General features: G+C 41.7%; 1 pseudogene; it reads left to right on the forward strand.

Moving 5' to 3' along the window:
- Positions 1 to 2,671: 2,671 nt before the first annotated feature.
- On the forward strand, positions 2,672 to 3,481 carry LOC149145036 (uncharacterized; annotated as a pseudogene).
- Positions 3,482 to 4,679: the final 1,198 nt, after the last annotated feature.

Consider the following 4,679-nt stretch of genomic DNA (forward strand, 5'->3'; position numbering starts at 1 on the left):
TAATGGGGTTCCGAAGCTTATTATAGCTATTAGCGTGTTCATGTGATAGCTTTTCCGGTCGGTTAGAAGCATCTTTTCTATTAGCCTCTCGGGAGGACTGTGCTCTATGGAATTTTGTCCCTTCCCTGTCAGCATCATAGCATGATGGTCTTACTACTACGTCATCGAGGGTCGATTGCCAATCAGCAGGCAACGTGGCAGTCTTCCATGCTTTCTCGGCCTGAATCGTGGCCTCGACCATGGCTTCCGTGGCCGAGACATCCGAGTCACCATCCATGCTCCACCCACTTTCTGACCTCAGTAATTGCCCCAGAACTTATCAGGATTGGCTATGTCCTAATAATATTTTCAGTTCATGCTAAGTACCAGCTATTTATGGAGATCTGACCAAATTCAGGATATAAAGCCTGGAGAGTATAAATGCCATATAAGGGATGATTGAACAGTTCTGACACAGGGAATGAAAGCCAGAAGACTCGAGAAGGAGGATGCCAGCTATCGAGGCATGATCGAGAAAAGAGAAGCACCTGATGGCCAGAAGGTAATAACTGAAGGGAGCCGCCACTGCAAAGAGTGAATTAATTCAGAAAGGATGTTCTTGTATAGATTGATAGCTCAAGGACAGAAACACGTCACCCGAAGGACAAAAACATGTCACCCCAAGGACACTCTTCAAATTCCAATGAAATTTGAAAAATCTTTCCAGATTAGGCAGGAAGAAAGCGATCCCGTGGGGAAATTCCGGTCCCGGGAAAGAGAGAAAACCGGCAAGAGGGAAGGAGACTGCCTGGTTGCAGAACCTGGAGGTTGAAAGTTCACAGTGGAGGAAGCATATTGAAGTTGAGGGAGGCAAAAGATGATGTGTGATCCTTCTGATGGTAGTTAGCTGGTAGAGGATTCACTACAAACCAGACAGCAGCAGTATATTTCCATAATACACCACCACCCTCCTATTTTAAAGCGGATGTCAGAGCAAGGCTTATGTATAACTATAAACCTCTTCACCATATGGATGATAGCCCAGACCATTGTGAAAAAACCAGAAACAATTGATGAAAACTTAAAGAAGCATACTGGTGATAACAAAAATAAGTTTTATTCTTAACTACGTAGGATAATGTTGATAAGCAGCAGAAACACGCTTATAGACCCACGAAATCTCTGTAAATTATAGCTTAGAACTGCTTCCAGAAAAAGAAAGATTGAATTACAGAGATAACCCAAAAAACTGTAAGGGTAATAGATACTAACCTTGCTCCAGGCGCATGTCGAAAGGAGAGCGTCGGTAGACCAGCAGCACGATCCGCAAAACGAAAGAAAATGGACGCAGAAATCTCTGTTAAAGAGATAGGAGTAAAAACAGGGAGAGAGGCTCCCTTGAGGGGTCAAGAGAACCAGGAGATGGTTAAAAGACCATCACTCTTCACAGAAGCCAGATTTATCGAGGGGTAGGTGATAGAGGAGTGCATGACTGCCAGATGGAAGACAGGAATGGCAATGAAAAGGAAAGAGATGTCGTGACGAGATGGCGTGCATGGAAATCTAAAACTCTTCATGCATAGGAAGCTCAAAATACCTTAGAGTCGTGGATTGGTAGGCTTCAGCTGGCTGGTAATGCAGAGGCGCCCTAGTTGGTCGCAGATTGGTCTTCATTTCCTCTCGACATGCGGCCGGACCCAGTGGATTATCAAACTTACACAAATAAATGTTATCACACTCGAAGGTTGTGACCAAGAGCACCGTGGAATAGGAATTTGAGAAGGCTCATTAATGGCAGAGATGCGTGGGGATTCTGTAAATTCTTGCTTGGAAGGCGAATATAAGGCTCCCTCACCTGCTTTGGGATCAAAGTTCACGCCTGCTAGACGTAGTTGCGGAACCGGTGATCCCCTCTTACCATTGGTCAGTTGATTCACCTGGAAGTAATCAGTGATGGAACCTCACACTTCAGGTAGAGACGACAGACTCTTGCAGGTATTTTCTACTATGAAGACGCCATCAAGGTATTTTTTATCCAGCACAAGAACCTGCCTCCAAAGGCACCAATTCATCTCAATTCCATTCATGTTGTAGTGGTATGTATACAAATTCTGAAGAAATGCAAAACATTATGCATACTTTATTCCAGCAAGAACCAAATATTCCTTTATGTGCTTTAAGTGACCAAGAAAACTAAAATGAACATTCTGTGAAATCTCCAAGTGATCTCTCACTGATAAAGCATTTCGAAATAGAATTCTGCGAAGGTGCTTACTAGAATTGCAAGAAAGCCCAAAACCCCATCGGCTTACCATTAGTCCAAGGTTAATTCAAACATACAACAGATTCTAGGCGCGGATGAGGCCGTTAAAACCACTTATGCCTAGGTCTATACTGCAGGCAAAGATTTCCATTTTAGATACAGACACATCGTCCAATTTCTCGGAAAGGGACTATCCTGCTAATGGTAAAACGATCACGCTTCACTTTTGAAACCTTTTTCTTCAGCTGCAAATGATGTATGAATGCCATAGAATAAGTGTGGCATTGTGCATGGTTTTAGGTAGGGTTTTGTGAAAATTTGAGGGTTGTATTTGGGTGGAGATGGAGACCAAGCGATCAGATTCTGGTGTTTCGTTGTCACAGTTTTAGGTAGGTTTTGTGAAAAATTGAGGGCTATATTTGGGCGGAGATGGAGACCAAGCGATCAGATTCTGGTGTTTCTTTGCCTTCCCACAATAGGCTACTGGCAGGGTTGAAGCAAAATGGATGGTTTTGTTATGATTCTAAAAAGGATTTGAAGAATGGAAAACTGAAGAAGGCAAATGGGGAACCAAACTCTCTCTGTTGTATCGACTGCAATGCCCAGGTAGTTTTGCCTCGAAGAGTGACAAAAGATTTGTGTCTGTTTGCAAGTCCTGTACTTGTTTGCTCAATTTTGGTGGCATTTGTTGTTGTTTCATAAACTATCAGCTGATAAGGGTTTGTCAGTTGTTGCCCTTTCTGGTTGTAAATGCCAATGTTATGTGCACTGTGTTTATGTTTCCAAGGATAATGAAGACAAAGATGTTTGTTCTGATTCGAAAAGCTTTGTCTACTTGGATTATTCGCCCTTTAAACAACTTTGGGATGGATTCAATTGAGGCAAAGTTAGGTTTGAGCCAGGGAGGAGTTAGGGTTTGCAAACTGTGATAAGGAAATGGTTGCATGAGATTGACTGAGCTAGCGTTAGCAGTTGCAATTGAGATGTTAAGCCTTAGACATTCTCAGTTTTTGCAGCAAATACTGCTGTAAATTCTGTAGATAAAACATTAGGGTGTTTTGTACATAAGATTTTAGGTAAATAGTCATTGATCAATACTGAGTCTCAGTGAAGTATGTTGTCCGCGGTGAAGCATGTTCTCCTTTTGAGCTGCAAACCATAGATGGCTCTAGGGAGAAGAAACTACCAGGTTATTCTGGTTCAGAAAAGAATAATTCTTTTGTGACATCCCCTGGCTAACATTCTCTCGTTGTAAATAATTGTAATTATTTAAAAAGGTTGAGAGAAAAGGGACATGGATTCCAGTTGCTTGGGGAGAGAGATTGCGTGACAAAATGGTGAATTCAAATACATCAGCCATAGGTTGGATGAGAAGCTTAAATAAGTTGACTATGCAATAAATTAACTGAAAAGTACGGGACCATGTGTCTTTTAGCTTTTGCAAGTTACAACAAAAAAAATAGGAAAAAACGTTAAGGAGGGAATGGGTTGCGTTGTACTATATAGGTTGATTGCGTGGAGCCTTGAAAAGGACAAATGGTTGGCTTGTTGGAAAGGCATGAAAGTAAGTCGGGGAAGACAAAATTGATTTGCATTTGTAGTGCATTGGTATGGAAAACTCATTCTCTCACATATGTAGTGGAAGAGAACAACGGTGAACACTGGAAAAAAAAAGCATCCAAAGGATCAAAGGTGTCGTGAAAAGCAACCATCAAAATCACAATATTTGAGATTTGGAGAAAGTGAACCAACTGTGGAACCCTCAAAGAGTCTTACTAGGTTAGAACATTATAGAGAAATTGCTTTCTTGAAGGCTGAAGAACCCACTGGAAGCTTGTGGATTAATGAACATATGGTATTGAGAAGAGACATTCAGGTATTTGTGAGGGCCAATGAACCACCATGAGTTGCCTTGGGGCTGAAGCTTTGGTGCTTGTCTCATTGATGAAGTATCTGGAGATGTGATCTTTTATCCATCGGTAGCTTATCTATTGATGAACCTTCCTTTGATGTGGATTCTCTTCTCTTCAAAGTGAGTTGAGACTCTCTATACTGTGGTCTCCTTGCATGAGTGTTAATCGTGTCTGTAAAGTTTGGAAGGCTGAGTGGAAGCTTGTGTAGTTGGTGGATGAAGGCAACGTCCCTGTGACATCTTGTTTTTAGATGGGTGTTAATCATATCTGTAAAGTCTGGAAGACTGAGTCGAAGCTTGTGTAGTTGGTGGATGAAGGAAGAGTGACCTTGTAAACAATTGTCAATATTGATTAAGTTTCCTCTCAAAAGTAGTCCACCGCAAGCACTGAAATTTGGCTCGAGTGTGACAAATACAAGTAATGTGGCTATAACTAGTCTAAGGGTGGGTGGAGAGTTAGAGTCCCAATCTTAGTTTTCATCTCTTTATAAGATAAGTACACTCTCATGTCTTTGTGCATGTAAG

Source organism: Pinus tabuliformis, chromosome X (genome assembly GCF_031772625.1).
Source record: "Pinus tabuliformis cultivar Carrire ecotype Pingquan chromosome X, CPIR1, whole genome shotgun sequence".
Taxonomy (NCBI): domain Eukaryota; kingdom Viridiplantae; phylum Streptophyta; class Pinopsida; order Pinales; family Pinaceae; genus Pinus; species Pinus tabuliformis.